Consider the following 9,534-nt stretch of genomic DNA (forward strand, 5'->3'; position numbering starts at 1 on the left):
AAATATCTATCAATGTGTATCAGTCCTAAAGACTATCATCTCTCTGCAGAATTGTAATTTTTTCGTGGTGATGAGGCTATCTGCTGAACTCTTACCTTGCTAGATGCTTGGGCGTAGGTGTCCGGGCACATGAGTTCATGCATTTAATACCACTTTCCATTTAGCCCTGTGTGTTTACATTACCCTGTTTAATTTTTCTTAATTTTAAAACAAATTGGTACAGAGCCTGTGCTAGGTAGGGATTAGTTCAGGATTTGCTGATTGGGAGGGAGAGTTGGGACAGCAGGCCCCGTCTGAGATGCATGTGCCACTAAGGCCAGTGCTAATGGGTAGTAGCAGTTTTGCCCCCTTGGCCTCTGATTCACACCAGTTTTGTCTCTACTTCAGTATAGATACCAACTTTCTGGACCAGATTTTTTTTTTTTTTTTTTAATTATTCTTTTTACGATTCAGAGGTGAGAATAAGTTTATTTTAGTGAAACTTATTGATGCTAAATGCAGTAGTGTTGCTAGCTGGACTCAGCCTGTGGTAAGGACAAGGAACTAAAGAGCATTCAGAACACAGAATTGTTTTATTTTTGTCGTATTTTTAACTCGTACTTTTCCTGTTCTCCTCTTTTCTTCCTATTTGGGCTTTTCTTCTGATGAAATGTACTGCTTTTTGAGCTATGGATGCAGAAAAATGTTGAGAACACTGCAGAAAAAATTACATGCCCTGCAGGGGTGAAACGGGTTTTAAAATTGATTGAACAATTTAAATTGTTTTTAAAGGTATGGCTCCTTAGAGACAAAGACACTGATACCTCCTTGCCTGTTGAACCTCTGAAGTTTTTGGGGTTGGGGATAAAGGCTTAAAGCAGTTTTTCTTCTAATCATCTTGGGTTTCATCTGAAATAGTTCAGCCAGGAAGATGAAGAGTATTCTCATAAAAAAAATAAAATGCTTTCTTACCAAATTCTAAAACTGTATTCCTATTTTTGTATCACTTAGGCTGGTAACAAGATTCCAGCTGTCTGTGCTGTCTCTGTTCTGTTTGTTAAGTGTAGTGTTAAGACACTTTCTGAAATGCAAGGCAACAGTGTGGTTAGTTTTCCATATATACTTTACAACAATCCCTGGATAGGAAGTAATTTTGTGTATTTTCTAAGTCCCCAAAGAGCATTCTCTTAATGACTGCTTTGCAACTGGTTAAAATTAATCTCTTTCCATTTTTACAAAACACTACTTTAAAAAAAGGAATAGAGTGCTATAGCAAAATCTTTAGAGGAGGATTTATAAAAAGGTAAAAACCTTATGAGGAAAAAATGTGCCTCTCAGTTTTATATCAACTGCAAGGTGACAGTGGCAGGATATGACTGCTCTTGAAATAGCTTCCTCATGCTTTGAAATACAGAGTGGAATGCTTGTTATACTCTAAAATGTTGACAAATGTAAGTAGGCTAAACACTAATTCCTGTTTTCTGTGACTACAGTGTGACTACAACTGGTATTTAATGCTTCAAAGTAATTTTGGGAAAATTGATGGGAGATACACTAGACTGCTCATGTCTCTTGGCTTTGAGTGTGACAGTAACTGTTGAACCCTCAGTGAGGGCAAAATGAAAAGCTATTGTTGGTTTAGTTTTAACTAACATTGTGTTCCATTCTGTCACGAAGACTTCCTATGCAGGGCTAGCTCCGTGTATGGAAATACTGCAGTTTCCTTTTTACGTGAAGTAATTTAGCTTTAACAGTAATGTAAAAAAGGAATAACAAGCATATTTCTCTGCTTTTACTCTCCTTAGGCTCGAAATGCAGATTACATTAAAAATATGTTTTGGAGAACACCTGTCTGAGTCTATCTATCTGTTTTCTTTAGGGTTACTGCAATACTGGTTGGTAAGCGGCTTTTTCTGTTGAGTGTAAATAGTTAAATGTGAACGCTGCAGCTTTAGACTTCCATCTTCGTGTCATTAAGAATTGTACCTTACACAAAATGTCATGTTTCATCCTCTTTCTTTCTGTGAAATGGTGGTCCAGCCAAGCCTTTAAATTCTGGTAGTGGGTAATAGTAAAGAAAAGTCTTAAACTGGATGATAGAGGAGACGTTATTTTCCCAGTTTCTAGCAAACGCAGTTAGCTGTGCTATTAACTTTGTGAAAACACAGCAGTTTTAGTTTATAGCTTCAAAGTAGTTAGCAAGACCTTCTACGAAGTAAGCAACAAACACTTTTTCAGGAAAGGTGCACAAATTAATTCTCTCCTTAAAGCTTTTGAAGTCTCTTCCCTATTGCGTGGACAATTTAAAAAAATAGAGGAATCGAATACTCCAAGGGTGAGAGAACAAGTATGAGAAGATCCTTATTAAAGGCAGCTAGCAAATGGAAGACTTGGAAGAACATTGCCATTGTAATTTAGAAAGATCTTTATAGTTAGGCACAGTAGTCACAATCCTATACTTAAAGGTAACATACACTACAGCGAGCTGAAATGTTAGATTTAGGCCTAATCAGTAACAAACAGCATCGAAAAAGATGAGGTTCTGGACGAGGAAAACTGATCCAGAGCTTTCACACTAAGATAATTTTCACACCGATGGCTTTAATGAATTGAATATAGATTCTCTTAATTAGGAAAGGGAAGAACCGGAAAGGATCACTAGTATCATTGTTCATCCCTCTGCAGTTGCAGATGATGAAAGATGTTTTCATCTAGGAGTGTCTGCTGGTTACCTAAGCTGTATACCCATGCAAAAATGCTTCTTGGCAGTAGCAAATGCTGGCTATCAGTTGAAGACCAAAATTCAGTGTATAAAGTAGCACAGGAAGAGGGCAAAAGAGGCCAAGTGTATGATATGTTACTCTGGCAAAGGCAATTGTTTGTTTCCCACGTAATATTCAGAGGGCCATATACCATCCACAGTGAAAAGCAGAAAGCCCTTCCCCCTCCCACAAAGTCAAAGCCTTGCAGTTGGTCTCCAATATTCAGAAAAATTGAGAGGAGAGAGTTTCTAAAATCAGAAAGAAGTTCTAGACAATGATGTTGAATTATGCACAAAGGAGGAAAAGAATTGCTTTTCGATGCCTGCAGGTGCCCATCAGAAGCCAGTGAGTATGAGGCTATGATGCAAATGGCAACCACGTCTCCCATCAGATCATAAGACATGTGGGTTCCTATTTGAAGTTCAAAGGGTTACTTTTGTCATATCTCCTGAAGATTTATCAAGTTATAAGTTCCGTGCCAAATTCTTTTCAGAAGGTTATTCAGAACTCCAGTCCTTCAATAATTAGGAACTTAATTCCTATTTGATATTTGTTTTTTCACAGTTTTGTGTTTGATCTTTTCATAGTTTCAGCACTTGTCTGTCCTTCAGAGAGAGTTATCCTCTCTCAGTGTTCGTGTGGTTAGGCTAAACCAACCAAACAAAAGAAACCCGAGCTGTAAGGGTGAGCAAAGAACAGAGAATAATCCAAAGGTGAGTAAGCTGACCTAATGGTTCAGTTCTCTCTTTTCCCCTCTCTTGCTTGTATGTTACCAAAAAAAAAAAAATTCACTGATTCACTAAACATTTTATGCTGCTGAACCTGCAATTTAACTTTGCATTTCTTTCCTTGTTACAATGGGAGGGTTTTTTTTACAGCAAACGGGGTCAATTGTTTTCAGATACTTTAGCTTGTATTGTCCTATTTTAATTTTTGTTAGATGCCATTTTGTTCTATTCACACACAGCATTATCCTAACTGGAATGTGAGGCAAAATGTTCAGTCAGTGAGCCAGACTTGGATTATTTTTTATTTCCATCCCATAGTTTCAGAATAGTAAACTTGCTTTTTTTCCTTTTCTTTCTTTTTGCTTGTGTAGCTACCAGGCTCACACTATACTTTTATTTGCTAGACTGTGAGATGGAGTCCTTCTAAGCTGTGTGTGCTCTTTCTCTGTTTTTCTGGCTTTGCTGGTTGAGGGAAATATGTCACCTTCTTTATCATGCTTTTTGTCCCCTCACTCATAAAGTGGGAACTCCAGGGAGCTGCAACCCCCCCCAACCTCCCCCAAAACAACCACAAACCAAAAAATGGCCTACTGTAAAATAACAGAATATGCTCTGTGAGGGAAATGCCCAGAGAGTTGGTAAATGAGGAGTGCACATGGCTCACTTTCAATCCCACCTTGTGTTAACCTTAGAGCCAAAGAGCAGATCGTCCTGTAACAAGGCTGGCCCGTGCAGGCTGCACCCACCCCAGTGTTTTAGTTTAGATCAGGAGTGTGCTTTTTGAAGCGAGTCTTCCGGTTGTTCTCACTTTGTGTGTTTGGGTTCACATCACAGAGTTGTCTCAGTCCCTGACCTGGATTCCTTTTGAGTGAAACTGAGCTGAAAGACATGCTCCAAAAGCTCACCTAACAGGCTCTGACCACTAATGGGTGTTCAGTTCATGGGAGAAGACTGTAAGTTGTTCTGAAATAACCCTTTTTCTCTCCTGTTCCCTTCACCCCACCCCCTCAAAGTGTCACAGACTTCTGATCCTTGGCATCAGCTCCTCCGTGCTACAGATTTGCTCCTTGCTAATACAGGTGTGGCCATAGTTTTCTGTTTCTCTTCTTATGTTAGACGTAAATTGACACATATGCTGGATGATTTTTTTCTCTTGCCTTTAAGTGGTTACTGCCTATCCAACGTAACATCCCATAATCCATGTTATGCTTTGAGCTGGAAAATTAAAATGAGATAATGTAGTTCAATGCTAAGGTGGATCTACCACATCATTAGATCTACCACATCATTAGCTGCTGGAAAATGAATTAGCCATGCTGTACGTGTCGCTGATGCTTCCTCCTGACAGCATGACTGACCTTAGTACAAAATGCTGTTGATGTGGTGTAAAGAAATATTTGCTCCATTATACAAATGGAGAAACTAAGTCACAGACTCAGTGATCTCTTAAAATGACCATAGGAAGTTTTGTGCTGTAGCAAGGAACAGGGTTCAGGTCATCTGGCTCCAGGGACTTTAATTTTCAGACTCTTTGCTCCAGGTATGGGTTGACATTAGTAATTTCATAGATGAAGAGTCTGCTCTAAAACAAAAAAGTACCACCAAGAATTTCTTAGGGAAATTAGGGTGATGTCATTGTACAGTCTTACTCTATGTGTCTATGCTTCCTCTCCCTCAGTAATTTTTGAACATGGTGGGCCAGTTTAATGAATTCAACAGAAATAGAACAGCCTATGCATGTCTGTAGCTTCCTTGAGAACAGCAGACAGGGCAGGAGGCAGAGTCCCTACTAACAGTTCCGTCTGAAGAAGAAGATTCAGCATGAGCTTGACTCTTACTAGGCATGAGAGAATCCACACAGAGATTAAAATACTTAGGACCAGAGAAGAGGCTTTGACTGCAGCCCAGGCTTTACTAGAGAGCAGCAGATCCAGTCACTGGTCAGGACATGTCATACATTCATTACATTGTATATCATACAGTTCCTGCACCTGCTCATCAAGGTGGTAGCGTCTGACCCATGGATTATCCTGGTTTGTACAGTCTAATCTCCCTCATTAGTTAGTCAGTGTCCTGAGTAGTAGTTAGCTGTAATGGCACAGAATGTAAATGAAAATTACCTAAGCTGCGCAGAACAAGAAACTCTAGGACCATCTATGGCTGTATATATATACTGACTATTGCACTAAATTAAATCCATTTAGCATACATGCCAAAATGTTTTACAGTTAATTTTGTTGAGATGTTAGGATTGCCTGCTAAGAGGGTTGGGGGAAACAGTGACTGCTGTTTCAGCTATAATGGTTCTGACCTTGTTTGCATCCTGGTTTCTCTTGACCTCAGTGCAACTTAGGAGCAAGACCAGACTCCATAATCACCCTCTTGCAAAATCCCACATTTCAGTTCTCCAAGATGGCAACTGTTGTGTTAAAAAGCTTAAAGTGATGTGAAATGAATGCTGGAAAAGGAAATGCACATCTGGTGGAAACAGTTCTGTGGGAAAAGGGATCTGGCACTTCTGAAAATCTGCCTGGTGAGGTTGCTGTCTCCTGAGTCTTCCAGCAGGAATTTTCCTGAGATCCTCACCTCTGTCAACATCTGGGGTAGTTTTCCAGCTCTTTCGGGTTCTCTTTGTGCAGCAGTGTCTCTCCAGCTGCGATGCCTTGCCCTCATGCCCTGCTGAACATGGCCATGCACTCTGCCTAGCCCCAGCTGCCCTTGCCCTGTGCTGCTGCTGGGAGCCAGCTGCCAAACCAGTCAGCCTCTCTCTGACAGTGATGTCTGGGGAAGTCTGGTGCAGAGAATGAGGAATGGTGGCTATTCAAAAATAAAAAACCCTAAAAGCTCAGATTTCCCTCCATCCTTCGTGACCCTTTTCCAGCCGTGCCATCGTTGCTTCTTGTTGTGTTCTCTGTCTACTCTTTACTGTTCCCAGTTGCTCTGGGGAGTTTCCCATTTCCCATTCTTCCGATTGTGGCTCACTCAAGCCTGTGTTGAAATGGGAAGTGCTTCGGGAGATTTGGCCCTTGCCATGCCTTAAGCAGCTTGTGCTGTTTCTAAGCTGTGTCAGTTAGGAAGTGGGAGGGCTGGAAGAAATGCAGGATTCAGCTTGCTTATCCTTTCTTCATCTGCCTAGTTCTTAAGCAAGGTAAGGGTATACTTAGTCTCCTCATCAGTGTGAAGTGCGGGCCCCGTTAATCACTCTGTACAATGTATTTTGTCTCACATGAGGTTGCAAATGCACTCTGTGCAGGTATTACTGGTGTAAGCTGTTATGATTCCATAAGCAAATCTCATTCTGGAATCAGTAATACTGAATTTCCTCCCATGCAGAAGGTACTTAAAAAGCTTTGCCCCTGTTTAAACACCTGCTCTATGCTTTCACACTTGATGATTTTGCAGTTTGTGGCTTCTGAAAATCTGCCTTAAAAATGTGTCATTGTCTCAGTGTTTTTCCAACTCCCACTAGTTTGTCTACCAGGTTGCCGCTTCATGACCCCATTTTGCCCTTCTGTGCTGTGGAAATAAGTGCTAATATTAGGAATGTGACATATCATGTGTTTCTTCTCAAGATGTTTGTTGACACCACAAATGTGGGAAGTGCATTAAAATTGCCTCTTACTGTGTGTTCTGCCTGACTCTGTCTTGCCATTAACAAGGCAAGGATCATCTACCTCAGAGGATAAATTCTAGTAGGCTAAAAAAACCATTTTAAAATAGGTGATAATGAAAATTTGTAAATGACTACTGTAGAAATATAGTTTAATAACCTGAATTGAATATGGAACTATTTTCTTAAATCCAAAAAGGAGAAAATTAAAGGAATCTGGACATACTTCTAGAAGGTGAGACACCAAACAAGTTACGGTTGCACCTTGGGACAGGCACCTACTGGTGGGACTGGAGAAGCAAGTGAATTCACTTATGACCCTGTTCGTACCCTGCTACTGCTAACTTCACCATGGCTGGATAATTAGACCTCTGTGGACTTAGAGCAAATAATGCTAACTGCACAGAGCTGGCCAAAGTCTTCTCTGCAAAGTAGGCAAAAGAAAACAAAATATTGCACTGGCAGGGGATTGTGTTTTGCAACAGAAGAGGGAAGAAATGCCAGAAAGTGTCTTATAGAAGGAGGAAGACGTGATGGTCAGTTGGACTTCAACAGGCTATAGGTAACTTAGGGGTGCTATGGATGGATGTCTGTCATCAACCCCTGCATTCACCAGCTCCTCATAGCAGTCTCTCCTGACCATCTTGCACCTTTCATGGTGTTAGGGAAAGGTCTGAGCTTATTCCTGCTGCAGCAAGTGCAAGGGATGAGGCTGAAGAGCACACCTTCCGCTCTCGCTGTTGTGGCCAGCAGCAACAGGGGTAGCAATGGCTGCTACTAGAAGTCTCCTTCTGTTGCCTGTACACAGTAGCCGTTGTCCTCCTGTTCTCCAAAACAGGGACTGCATAAGCAGTGTGTTGATCTAGGAAGCACCTTACTTTGAGTTGCACCATGATCTGGAACTAGGATAAAATACAAGTCAAGGTATCTGAACATATTGCTGTGACTGCAAGTGGTATGGAGATGAGCTGGTGGGGTGCCACTCTTCCCTAATAAACCCTCAAACCCTGCTCCATTTAGTCTTCAAATGTGTGATGTCAGTCTTACACCAGCAGAAAACAGCCAAGACAAAAAGTGGAAGAAGGGCATGCAGCTACTGCAAAGCCAAGCTGATTTAGTAGGCAACAGTAAATTTTGTTTGGGGGGTCAGAAGATGCTGGAAGAACACCCAGTGGGAAAATGAGTATTGTTATTGTACTAACGGCAAAAATGGGTGCAAGGCAGCCACTATAGATAGATCAGAATCTGTGCTCGCATATTGTGAACTTCTGGGCTGGAAAAGAAATCTGAAATATCACCTCAGTAATTTATCAAGTTTTGATCCCAGAAAAAGAAACAAGTAGAAATGTAGCTTTGTGTTTTTTCTAAGCAGCTAAGATTTTATCCATAGTCATCGAACCATTCTCTGACATGATGCTAAAAATTCCTGAGATCTCCACCGTGACTGATGCGAAATTACTGCAGTGCCTTCTGCAAAGGGCCTCACAGCACAAACTTTGTACCTTCTAGGCAGAGTTCATCTACACAGTCAACTCTTCAGCAATCTACTCAGATAAAAGAGCACTCTTGAAATGAAGAAATACTCCATCAGGGACAGAGACAAAAATGTTCGAAGTATTATGCAACAGCATCAGAAAACTAAAAAGCAACTCAGTCCTGAAAAAGTTCTTGTTCAAAAGAGGAATTTGAGAAGGTGGGGAGGAATGTACATCCTTTCCTTAATTCAGGAAATCTGTCTGGACCTCAGAGGACAGATGGAACAACCTATTTCCTTTATTTCTAAAAACTAGATAAAGACCTCTGTAAGAAAAAAGTTAAGTGAAGTTGTCCAAATCTTTTATTATGTGTTCTCGGGAAGATGGCCGATGATGCTTCTTCCAAGAAAGCACTTCTTAGCTCACAATGGAAGACAGTTCAGTCAGATGGCTCAGTTCTGGGAATGTTGCTGTTATTTAAATGAGGGAAATCATCTGCTTTTGTACAGAGGTGGGGTTTTTAGTTAATCAAGGATATCAAAGACTTACAAATCAAAAACCTTCCTAGAATTTGTAGTCTTTGTCTCCAGCCTAAGCATTTAAACGATAGACTGCTGAAAGGTGTCCTGAAGCTCCTAGTCTTAGCATCTGCGGTTGAGCACGTACGGGTGCTGAACAACAGCTTGAAAGAGGCTTAAGACATTCCATTGCTGTTAACCAGGCAGAGCCCAGCAAGCGCGCCTGTATTACATCAAAATATGTGTGTATAGCTCATGGCATAAATATGCATGTGCCTGTGTAGCAGAACACTGTGTGCATAGGCACGCACATACTTACAAATAGACAAGCAAGCTCTTTGTGCTGCAAGAGCTGTGAACCTTCCTTGGTAATTAACCCTGCTTTTATCATCTCTTCTCTTTTCATTAGCCTAAAGTAGCAAAGGCAAAGTGGGGTGACTTAAAGTCATTGAGCCAACTGCA

The sequence above is a fragment of the Haliaeetus leucocephalus genome, unplaced genomic scaffold, assembly GCF_000737465.1.
Source record: "Haliaeetus leucocephalus isolate CR32 unplaced genomic scaffold, Haliaeetus_leucocephalus-4.0 Scaffold277, whole genome shotgun sequence".
NCBI lineage: Eukaryota > Metazoa > Chordata > Aves > Accipitriformes > Accipitridae > Haliaeetus > Haliaeetus leucocephalus.